The sequence below is a fragment of the Hypanus sabinus genome, chromosome 15 (genome assembly GCF_030144855.1).
Source record: "Hypanus sabinus isolate sHypSab1 chromosome 15, sHypSab1.hap1, whole genome shotgun sequence".
Lineage (NCBI taxonomy): Eukaryota > Metazoa > Chordata > Chondrichthyes > Myliobatiformes > Dasyatidae > Hypanus > Hypanus sabinus.
In genome coordinates, this window is record NC_082720.1 from 35,872,002 (window position 1) to 35,885,063 (window position 13,062).

The following is a 13,062-nucleotide window of genomic DNA, read 5'->3' on the forward strand; positions in this document are numbered from 1 at the left end:
TACATTTCTAACAATGAGTCTATAAATTCCCTGAGTAATTTATGGGTCAGTTCTTGAAGTTTAGATACAAGTCTCCATGTGCATGCAAAGATTTACAAGGTTGACTGAGCTAGGAGCAACTTTGCCATGTCAGATTTCAATACAAGGTCATTGCCAACTCTTCCGTCTAGTTTCATCTTTTTTCCCCCCTATTTTGACTCGTTGGTTGTGATAGAACTGAAGAGTTTGCTGAGCTATTTCAGAGTACAGTTAAGACACAAACACAATGGAGCCAAATTCAAGTCGGACCAAGTACACACAACAGATTCCTTCCAACTAGCTCACTACATAGATTATTATAACAATCCAGTAGTTTCACGATGAGTAGCAAGAATGGTTGCAATTTTCCCTTTAATTCCAGATTATTAAGCAAATGTAAATACAATACATGATGAAGTAGAATGTCAATGTATAAAATCATAGAGAGACACAGGATAGAAACAAGCCAATCAAGTCCACACAGATAATCAATCACCCACTCACTTTACACTAACCTATATTAATCTCGATTTCTATTCTCCCCACATTCTCATCAACTCCTCCCAGTTTCTACCACATACCTGTAAACTAGAGCAACTTACATGGCCAATTAAGCTACCAGCCCACTCTGCTTTGAGACAGAGAAGAAAACCAGCATACCAGGAGGAAATACAGGTGGCACAACAGCATCATTGAAATTTTACATTGGGCCTTGTTGACTTTAAAGGAAAAGCAAGAGATGGGGGTGCTGGGAAAGGAAAAGTGAGCCAGATGCCAAACCATCAGGGTTTCTGCACAATTAGTTCCATGTTGTTGGAGATTTATTGAATGAAGTTGGTGAAAGAATGAAAGATGAAAAATTGTACAAATGAAAACATTTAGCTTTATGAAAAATAAATTGTGAAAACTATATTCTATTCCCAAAGTCATGGATGGTAATAGGTCTAGCTCTGCATTCTTGATAGGAGGCAGAGGCAAGGGACTCGAGGAAACTCAATTATACAGAAATTAAGCAGGGACCAAGATGAACTTGTTACACAATAAACTACTTTGAAATATAAATACCATTATTGTATAAACGAATGCATCCATGCAAACGGACTGTAAGCTCCCATAAGCAGTAAGATACATAATAAATTACTGTTGTTATTTTAAGTTTCTCTGCCACATGATCCAATGTACCTAAACAAAGTAGGCCATTTTAGATGCTGGTGTCATGGAATTTGTCAGAGCAGTAGTACTTCAATACACATATTATATATTCTACACCACCGTCCTGAGACCGCAAACGCCTGATTCCAAGGTAATTCTCTACTAGCTCAGCCAAGCTGCCATCAAACACCCAGGCTAGGGAGAAATCTATGCTTGCAGATTCCTTACATTTTTTTTTGACAGAAAAGCAAGGAATTTTGATGTACACACAAATTGTAGGCATGCAACAGAATTACTAATGAGTTAACTTACTGGACTCAAAACTATGACAATTGTTTATACAATGCACAATATCAAAAGCCTTTAATCAGAATCAGGATTAATATCACTGATGGATGTTGTGAAATTTGTTTTTATGCAGCAACACATTATTATCCATAAAATACTATAAATTATAAGATATATACAATTTAAAATTTAAAAAGTAGTGCAAAAAATAAAAGCACAAATAGCATAGTGTTTATTATCCATTCATAAATCTGATGGCAGAGGAGAAGAATCATATAAGACTCTACTTAGAACCTCATACATTATTAATTACAATTTGTCATAGCTTCTCAGTTCTAATCATTTGACTCTATAGAAGGTGCAAAAAGTAGTTTATCATGGTTTAGCCACGTTACAGAAGTAAATGTAATGTCAGTTGTAACAGACTTGTCCAAATGCTGCGCAAGTGGCCTTATTTTTAGATTCAAGTATAAACTGATAGACATACCTGATGTCTGGTGACTCACAATTTTGCCCATTTTCTACTTATGAGCCTTTGAATAGGACAATAGGATAATAGGATATTATTGACTGTCTCTCTCTTCAGAAGCCTGAATCATCAGCAATATTAATTCGTTTGCTGCTACAATGCAGAGATCTCTGGAAAAACTGACAGAAGATTCAACTTTGGAACTGTCCCACACTTTCAGATGCAGCAGAGTAGGCCCTTCGAGCTGTGCTGCTCAGCAATCCCCCAATTTAATGCTAGCCAAACCACCGGACAATTTACAATGACCAATCTACTTACTAACTGGTATATCTTTGGAAACCGGAGTACCTGGACGAAACCCACTCGGTGATGGTGAGAATGTACAAGCTTCTTACAGGCAGCGGCTAGAATTCAATTTGGGTCATCTGTACTGTAAAGAGTTGTGCCAACTACTATGCAACCATGCCATCCCAACATGTTTCAGTTACCGACCGAAACTCTGTCCATTACTTGTGAACATTTAGGCTAAGAGTAAGTTGATAGCATCTGATTGAATGTTTGGACTGCAAAAACATTCAAATATATTTTAAAATCCTTTGCCGTGGATAGAAGAAAACAATAGCTGCTTGTGACTAAGAATAGTTTATGCAAATAAAATAGCAGACCATTAAAAGGCAAATATTACATAATTTCAAAAAGGTTATGTAGTTACACAGTATTTCCCCAACATTTACAACTGAAGTCAAAGATAACAAACTTAAAGAAGATTAATAGCACCAATATACAGTGCCTATAAAAAGTATTCACCTCCCCTCGGAGGTTTTCATGTTTTACAAAATTGAATCACAGTGGATTTAATTTGACTTTTGTTTGACACTGATCAACAGAAAAAAAAAGACTCTTTCGTGTTTAAAAACAAATCTCTACAAAGTAATCTAAATTAATTACAAGTACAAAACATAAAATAATTAATTGTATTATTCACCTCCATTAGTATGACACAACAAATCATCACTGGTGCTCCTAATTTCTTTTATCAGTCACATAATTAGTTAAATGGAGATTACCTGTGTGCAGTCAAGGTGATTCAACTGTTTGTAGTAAAAATGCATTTGTATCTGGAAGATCTAACTGCTGACCATTCATATTTGTTTAATTTGATCTGTACTTGACTAAGATCAGCTTAATCTTCAAAATTAAAATATTTGGATGTGATATAAGTGCAGACTAAGACTGTTGTGGTGCAGTAAGGTCATCTCCTGATTCAGCTTTACTGGTTGAAATGGGACAATTACCCTTACAGTTGCGAAGGGTGAAGTCGATGTTAACATACTGGATTAATATGAGGGGTAGAGAAATGATCATCCTGTTAAAACTGTGTTGGAAGGCTATTGGGAACATCACAAGAAAAGTGTTGTTACGTACTCGTGACACATGACAGTGGTGCCCTTGTCATGTGACTGGGGTTGAAGCTGTACTGGACTTGAGGTGATGGGTCTTGTGATAGTGGAATGATGTCATTTTCCCACCAGTAGAGATCATGTGACAGGTTTTTTTTACAGGTTATAAAAGTTAGACCCCACCCTGTGAGGATGGGCAGTTCGTGGCTGGATTTGCCAAGTTGACTTAATGCCATTGCGTGTTTTAAGTGATGACGCAGTTTAGTTGAAGGATGAAGTTTTAATTTAATGCCTAAAGTTTAAAAGGTCATTGCCAGCAGGTTCTTTACGATTCTGTTAGTTCGAGACAGTGGAGAGTGAAGATTGGAAGTTCGGAAGTTAAAGATCGAGGAGAATTGCTTTCTACGGTGAAATGGGTTCGACCTTTGTTTGATCCTTATTTGGAAGGATTTTGTTGACTATCTTCGTGTTAATCCCTGGGTTTACCAGAAAGGATTGAGGATAGTGTGGAAGGAAAGGTCACTGCCTTTAAGCCGTTCTGTTTCGTAAATTCTTCGTGGGAAGTTCGACGTCGGGGATCGAAGCCATGCGACGTGAAAGAGAATTCAAATCGTCCTGTAAAGTCTCTCCTTTTAAATGGACCGTGAGCATATCAAACTTTTGGCAATACCACTTTAAAGAACTGTTTTTGCAATATCGCTTTAAGAACTGTTTTTGCAATATCGCTTTAAGAACTGTTTTAAGCTGCCGCACCGCAGTTGTTTCCGGTTACGGTAGTGTTTGTTTACTTTTGGGTTTTTTTTTCTGTGTTTAATAAACGTGTTGTTTGTTATAAGAAACCCTTGCCGAACTCATATATTTATTGTTGCCTGAATACGTAACAGTGTTTTTAGTTTTGGGTGACTGCGTTCTTATCACACTTGGTATAAGGGTTTGCTGGATTATGCAGTATGTCCCACTGTAGTTTTTTCAGTAACCCCACCTTGTTTTTTTCCAATGACTTCAGTTGATTTTAGATGAAGTTCAAAGATCCTAATATGCCTGAGGTTCATCAATATGTTAAGGAAAATTATTGTGGAATGTTAATCTTTTTTAGGCATGGATCAAAAGATAATTTAACTGGGAATGTTGGTGTGGGTGTATTTGTGCCTGAATTACAAGTAACAATAAAGAAACATCTTGCTAACCATCTATCAGTATATTCAGCAGAACTGGTAGCCATCAGTTTGGGTTTACAGTGGATGGTGGAAATTTGTTCTTGCAAAGTTGTAATTTCTTCATATTCTTTTTCCGGGTTTGACTAAAACAGGCAATTCTAGCAGTAGATTTACTGCTGGAAGATCTTCAAGCTTTATTTCATATTCAAAGTATTGGTTTACATGTCTTTTTCTTAAGGGTCATCCATATAGAGGTGTTGAGGGGAATGAGTGTGTTGAACGATTGGCCAAAAAAGCTGTTCAAAGTTCAACTGTGGATATGGACCTCCCACTTATCAAATCAGAAGCTAGGGGGCTGGTGGGGCTAAGAATTAGGGGATTATGGCAAGACTTGTGGGATAAAGGGTATAAGGGGAGACACCTTTACAGAATACATAAAACTGTTGGATTGTTTGGGAGAAAGGGTAAAACAAGGGAAGGAATTAGATTGACTCCACTCAGAATTGGGCAAACAATGCTTATTTTATACCTCATATCTTGTTGGAAAATATCACTCTGGGGTGTATAGGTGCTGTCATCATTATGAAACAGTTGAACACATTCTTTCACAATGTGAGGTATATAAGGTTGAAGGAAAGTAAATCCAGGTTGCACTACTATTTTGGGGGTTGATAGTTCTCAGTTAAAAACTTCAGTCAGTTATGGAAGTGACTTTAATTTAATTCACACTACTGTCTTTCATTAATACAAACTACAGGGCTTTTTGGGGTAATTAAGTTTCAATTTGATGAAGAACCAGTTGAGGTTTTATTTCCCAACTCTCTACATCACACTCCAGTCCAGTTGGTAGGGGTAATGAATGTTTAGGTTGTACTGCCATTAAAAGTCAGTAGAAGGTGGTCCAACTGCTTGTGAGTCAGTATCCTAGCAAAAACTACACCATGAAGACAAAGAACACTTCAAGCAAATCTGTGAAAAGGTTATTGAAAAGCACAGGATAGGAGATACATACAAAAAAATTTCCAAGACTCTGAATATCCCTTGGAGTACAGTTAACTCAATCAGGAAATGGAAAGAATAAATCAGCTGTAAATCTGCCTAGAGCAAGCTGTCCTCAAAATCTGAGTGACCGTGCATGAAAGGGACTACTGAGGGAGCCACTAAGAGACCTATGACAGATCTGGAGGAGTTACAAGCTTCAGTGGCTGAGTCGGGAGAGACTGCACATACAACAACTGTTGCCCGGGTGCTTCACCAGTCGCAGCTTTATGGGAAGAGTGGCAAAGAGAAAGCCACTGTTTGAAAAGAAACTCACATGAAATCTCAGCTAGTTTGCCAGAAGGCATGTGGGAGACAAGTCAGCTGAAAGAAGGTTCTATGGCCTGATGAAACTAAAATTGAGATTTTTGTCCTTCAGGCAAAATCATAAGCCAAACACCACACATAATCAAAAACACACCATCCCTACCGTGAAGCATGGTGGTGGCTGCATCACACTGTGGGGATGCTTCATTGCTGGAAGGCTTGTGAAGGTAGACGGTAAAATGAATGCAGCAAAATACAGGAAAATTCTGGAGGAAAACCTGATGTAGTCTGCAAAAGAATTGTGACTTGGGAGAAAATTAGTTTTCCAGTAAGACAATGACCCCAAGCATAAAACCAAAGCTACGCAGGAATGGCTTAAAAACAACAAATTTAATGTCCTGAAGAGGCCAAGTCAGAGTCCAGACCTGAAGCCAATTAAGAATTTGAGGCTGGACTTGAAAAGTGCTGTTCACTCAAGATCCCCATGCAATCTGACAGAGCTTGAGCAGTTTTGTAAAGAAGAATAGGGAAAAATTGCAGTGTTCAGATGTGCAAGCTGATAAAGACCTATCCATACGGACTCAAGACTGTAATTTCTGCCAAAGGTGTATCTTCTAAATACTGACTTGGAGGTGAGTAATTATGCAATTAATTATTTTATGTTTAATAATTGTAATGAATTTAGATCAATTTGTAGAAATCTGTTTTCACTTCGACACTTGTTGATCAGTGTCAAAAAAAGCCAAATTAAATGCACCGTAATTCAATGTTGTAAAACAATGAAATATGAAAACTTCTGGGGGGGGGGGGGTAAGTGAATACTTTTTAATAGGCATTGTATTCTATTGCCAACTTTGAAATGTCATAAACTCAGAAATGTTATTTCTACCTCTGCTGATTTTGCCTGAACTGTTGAGAATTCTTGTATCTTGTTTTTCTTATGTAATCAAATTATATACTTTAAAAGTCCCTTCTAATTACGAAAGAGTAACATTGTGCTGGCTTGATTCAATATAACTTTCTTCTTTACAGTCCTGCACAAGCTAAGTACACAAGTTTTGTTCATCAATCTATATACGTGGTAGAAATATTAACCATAGCTTGAAAGACTGTCGGTTATTTAGTAACATTACAGACATTTGCAATTGTAATAAGGGCTGAAATATAAATGTTACCATCATTAAAATAAGAAACCTCTGGAGTATGAATATGCATGGTTTAAGATTGAAGTGTGGAATTTGTTGTTGATAATCCACAACTTTTCTACTGAGGTACGTTGTTGAAGGCTTCAATAGAAATATTTTTTAAAAACATCAAATTAACAAAAACTTTAATTTATATCCTTGGAGAAATCCAAATGTAAAAAGCAACAAGGAGTAGGCTTCTGAATCTCCTCTGCTATCCATCGAGCTCAGTGCCATCTTTCTGTATCCTTTTCCTGCACTAATCCCATTCCTACCCATTCCTTTAACATACAGATATTTAACTTTTTCTTTTGTTGTTAGCCTTTGCAACCATCAAGGACAGAGAATTCCAAAAGTCCATCACCATCTGATTGAAGAGATTTCTCTTCATCTCAGCATGACCACTATGTTGACAAACCTTACCCAAGGAAAACATCTATGAATACATTACGTTTAACCTGTAAGAGTCCACTAAACTCCAAAGAGTTCAACCTAATCTGGTCAATTGATCATATAGCAAACCTGCCTTCCACAGTGCACCAATCTGATGTATCTTCACTGAACTCTCTCTCTATGGCAAGGTGGGAGGTTAACATCATCAGAATACTAGGCAGGTACTTCAACTAAACTGGAGCATAAAATGACTAGCTGAGGACTAAACACTAAATCTCACAATACTCAGCATAATACAACCTGGCAAACTGCAAAAGAAAATGTTCAATTGCAATTGTTGCTTTATGTCTGTTAAGCAATTCTCAATTTTTGCCATGACATAAGACCTTCAAATCCACATACTGTACTTGAACTTTGCAGACATCCCACCGTGCAAAAACTCATTTCAGGGAGGAGCACCACCACCCCTGCCCCCTGCAACCCCATAACCTCCCCACACCCGGTCAACCTCCAAGGGTGTATGTATACAGGACATTTGATAATGAAAGAACACAATAATTTATTTGATCACATATTGAAACTATTTACACATACATATAGAACTGTGAAATACTTGAGCAGCCTTCCCTGCACTTAACCTCCCTAATACGTTGTGGTCCCTAAAATAAATAAATGCATGAGGTGTATCCTTATTATATTGTCTTTTGCAGAAAATGTGACATTAAAATATGTACTTATACTATATATAATCATGGAGTCACTTTTTAATTCTATTACAACTTTAAGCATTTGGCCTCAAGACATCAATAGAGTAGCTCTTTAGCAGCTAGCCAGCTAGTTTCAATAATGCGAGCCGTGCTAATGAACAAATAACACCTGTTAAACTCACCTCAACATGTCTTTTACAGTCATTTAACCCACCATGGGCAATAGAAAAGTCACTGTTGCAAACAGTGCAGCGAGCAACACTGTCATTATTTTTTACCCCTATTAGGCAGGAGTACACTTTAGTGTAGTCTGGGGTGAAGTACGTTTTATATTTTCTTTTTTTGGAACACTCTACCATGGCGCTGCAGGACACTAAACTGAACTGATGGACAATGAAAGAGAGAGAGAGGTTGACTGTAAACCCGTCCGCAGAGCAAACTGATAGGTCTACTTAGCACAAAGAGAAACCAATCAGGATGCTCGCTGTGTCACTCTCTCGCTACGTCTGTCATTCACTCTCTCTCTCTCTCTCTCTCTCTCTCTCTCTCTCTCTCTCCTCTTGCTTGCTCTAAAAAAAAAATCGATGTCCAGGATGTTGTATATAACTTGTGGGCTATCAATATGCGGGAGACTCCCGGAACTTTGGGGATAGGTGGGATGTCTGACTTTGTTGACCAATTTCCCGTGCAAGCGTCTCAAAATCCAAATGCACTGCATTCATTGGTTCCTCCAGATCTTGATCTAGATCATATTTAGAGAACTCACTCCAGCATTTTCCCTACTCCTGACGCTAGGCCAACAGATCAATGTTTCCACCCATTTCACTTCCTTCTTTCTAACTTTGTGTGGTCACATTAGCTACTTCCAATCACCAATCACTATTCAAGAATCTAAAGAATTTCAAAAGACATTACCCATACAGCCACCATCTCTTTCTAAGCTCTTGCATTTTAGAGGAACGCCCTTTAATCTCATCACTATGATAGTACTATCAATAATAATCTTTTAGTTCATCTTTCTCACTAGACACTTGGCTCTCTGGAAAGGATTTGTGTCTTCTGTAAATTGAGTTTATTGGAAGAAGGCTTAAAATTAATGGTAAGGAAACCTAACTGAAATTGTATGGGGCCTTGGAAAGACTAGTCCTAGAGTACAATTTTGTTTTTCTTGCCAAGGAAAGCATTTGCTTACCAAAGGAGGGCAGTAAACACTAATTAGATGCGATCCACAGTCGGTGTGTTTGCCATACAAAAAGCATCAAGTAGACTGATACTAAACTCAAGAGTTTGGCAGAATCAGGGAATAGATCTCATTGAAATTTACACATTTCTTTAAGGACCTCACAAATTAGATACAGTGAAATTATTTTCCCTGACTGTGGGAAATAATAGGAGGGGCACCAGTTCACAGGAAGGAGGTTATTTAAGACTGTGAGGCAGGGAAATTTCTGGATTCTGAGGGCAGTGAACCTTTACAATTCTCTATCCCAAGAGCTGCAGAGGCTCAGTCTGGTGTTCATTCAAAAGTGAGATTGATAGATCCCAGCAATACACAGAAAATGCTGGAGGAACTCAGCAGGCCACACAGCATCTGACAGTCGAAGTTTTGGGCCCATTTAAATTTTGAGTGTGTTGCTTGGATTTCCAGCATCTGCAGATTTTCTCATGCTGACAGATCACAAAACTTAAGAGAATCAAAGTGCAGGATAAAGAAACTGAGATAGAACAGCCATGAACTTAATGAATGGTGCACACATGAAGGTGCTAATCAGCCAGTAATGCACCTATTTCTTATGTCCTTAAACACAATATTCCTTCCTCCCTCCATTATAACTTTTTCTGAGTCTGAATATCAGACCCACACTTTCCTTAGGCCATTCTTTACCTTTTACCTATTTATAGAATATATTATTATTATTATTATTATATTTATTGCCAATCTATTCTTGCAGTCCATCATCTTTTTTAAAAAAAAATATCAATTCTTTGGCCTTCATTTGGTAAGTTCTAAAATGTTCTAATTCTCAGGCTGACTGCTAATTCTGGCAAATTAAAACATCTTCCTTTGGTTTAATAGTTACTTCGATTGCTCCTGTCAACACTGACCCCAACCACTTTTCCTGTTGGTTTTCTGTGTGGCTTCAGGGATCTTTTTGTTTAAGACTTGTATTGGGTTAATATACTGCTTAAAGACTGTTTTCACAACCGTCTTTAAGCAGTATATTAACCCAATATGTCAATGTGCAGAATCCTACTCCAGCCTCAATAGTTGTCTGCACAATAGGTGTCTAATTGCCTTCAGCAGTGACCTTAATAGCTTTACTTAAGTTAAATATATTCGGTTTCTATTATGAATATCCCAATTTTACTTTGATCTCTACAAATTTTTTAAGAAGTTATTCAAAGAAGCTATCATCTTTAAGAGTTCCAGGTTTCCAATGTGTGAGGTTACTCCATTTAGTTGGCTTCCAATGCCATCACAAATGCAAGCTCAGACAGACTCCCGTAGCTTTCTAGAATCTCTGGAATTCTGTATCCAGACAGCTGTAGAGACTCATTCATGGAGTAAATTCAAATTAAAATCATATCAAGAAAGTGGAAAGTCACACCACCTTGCTGTTGCATCTTTCTTTGACATGCATCAATCTGCTACCAGTAACATGATCCAGCCCATTGTAGGGAACAATAGTAACACATTCTTTAATTCATTGAAAACTTAACGAACACAAAACTCTGATCTATTTTCCAACCTTATTCTTGCTCTCATCCATCAGCAATCTAACTAAATGCCTTTTTACTTTAAATGCATAGTACAATAGTGTAGATTTATTTCCTGTTACTTATACGTATTCATGCAAAACAAGATTTCCTTCTGAGGATATATAATAGGAGGTAATTAAAATAATTAAGTGTGTAACTACTTGAGACAAACTCCCCCAATGGCAGAGCAATCTAAACTCCACAATGACTATACCCTTGTACAGAAAAGCCTACAGTCAGTCCAGTTCATCATGGGTAAAACCATCTCCTTCACTGAGCACATCTACACAGAGCACTTTATAGGAAAGCAGTATCCATCATCAAAGATGCCCACCATTTAGGCCATGCTCTCTCTTTTCACTGCTACCTTCACGATGACTCTACAGCAGCCTCAAGACCTGCACCACCAGGTTCAGAAACAGTTCTTACCTCTCAGCTATCAGGCTCCCAACCAGTGGAGACAACTTCACTTGCCATATCACTTGTTCCCACAACCTGTGGACTCAACTTTCAAAGACTCTTCATTTCATGTTCCCAACATTTATTGTTTACTTGCTTGTTTGTTTATTTTTCTTTCTTTATAAAATTGCAGTTTGTTGTTTTGCTTTTGCACATTGGTTGCTCTCCGTCCTGATGGTTTATTGATTATATTGTGTTTCTTGTATTTACTGTGATTTCCCACAAGGAAAATGAATCTCATAGCTGTATTTGGTGACATATGTACTTTGATAATAAATTTACTTTTAATACTGCACGTTGAGCCTGATGATCTCTTCCCGTGCTGTGGTAATTCTATGTTTTTCTGATAGCAGTTTGTATTATTAAAAATACTCACGTAATCACGGAAAATAAAATATTTGCATTCAATCCATTAAGGGTTATAGTTACTAATCCTTATGTCCATACACCATATTGTTGCATGTGGCAACAATACTACTCGAGATCAACGAATTAATGTTTTTATAGTGCGTGTATGCAGTTCCCTGGTTTACCGTATCACTTTCATTCGAGAATTCCTGTAACCTGCAAAACTGGTTTGAACTAATCACAAAGGAATCGTCCACCGCTCAGCACCGCTGGAAGTCCATCCACCAAAAGTATCAATTGATCTGCTCTCACGTCATAATCTTAAATTAAACTTAAAAGAAATGTTTGGGTTCGTCCCCCGCCCCAGACATTTACCTACCATCTCCAAGAGTAATCTACTGTTAAATGTCATGTCACCAAGCCGGCTAAGGAAATACAAGAAAGCATCACCAATCCAAATTATCCTCCTCTTGTAAAGGAACAATATCTATAAGCACTATTAGTGGTGGCAATTAATCATTTTAAAGCCCACTAGGTTACGAGAATAAAGAAACAATTTAAAAACTTTTAAGGTAATAACGTGGAAGCAATCGTTGAAGGAAGCTGTAGCTAATCAAAACGCTGTTGGCTGCAGAGCACTCACCTGCCGAGGATTTCTGTAAGAAATGATCACAATGTAACTGACAACTGCTGTCTGAGATGTCGAGATAGATTGTGGCAATATTTCTGGCCGCGCTGGACCCCGGCAGAACCAGGCGGCGTGAAACGTCAGCAAAAGAGCTTGACGCAAGCCTCCCAGCGTAGTTCAAAGAGCGACGGCTGTTCAAGTCCCCGCCCACTTTCGCTGCGGAGCGCTGTGATTGGTCATAACCCTGCAGCGCCCAGCGGCTCCGCGAGCACGTGATATGAATTGAATGTTGCGATTGGTTAGTGTTGCAACTCTGAATGGAAGAGCGCTCTGTGGACTTGTGTGAGGATACCCGTTCTTAAAATGCGCGAGTTACTGGATGAGTTCAGTTCATTTATTAAAAAGAAATGTTATTCATAACGGAACAGTATAGATAAAGGAAGAAATAGTGCAATAAGATTTCTCATTCATGGCTGTCGGTGGTGTTTCGTTTTAAAAGTCAAACAGTGCAGGAGCCAAGCAGATTCATGGTATAGAAAGAATGCACAAAAGCTGTGGCTTAACGTTAATTCATTTCCATAAATAACAAATCGGACAGATAAAACGTCGAGGAGAGGGACTGGGATGGAAAAAAAAACAAAATAGTAAAACTTTTATATCCAGAAGAGATTCTGTAGATGCTGGAAGCCCCGAACAATACGCACCGAAATATTAGAGGAACTCAGCAGGTCAGGCAGCATCAGTGAAACGAATTCGACGTTTCGCGCCGGGGGCGTTCTTCAGGAACTTTTATC

The 13,062-nt window shown here is 38.1% G+C and overlaps 1 protein-coding gene across 1 annotated transcript in view; it reads right to left on the minus strand.

Annotated features, from left to right (window-relative positions):
- Positions 1–12,400, minus strand: part of slc26a2 (solute carrier family 26 member 2) — a 39,317-nt gene extending 26,917 nt beyond the window's left edge. The window contains exon 1 of the mRNA XM_059990206.1: positions 12,284–12,400. The gene's annotated coding sequence lies outside the window, so the exon portion shown is untranslated. The remainder of the gene's footprint in view (positions 1–12,283) is intronic.
- Positions 12,401–13,062: the final 662 nt, after the last annotated feature.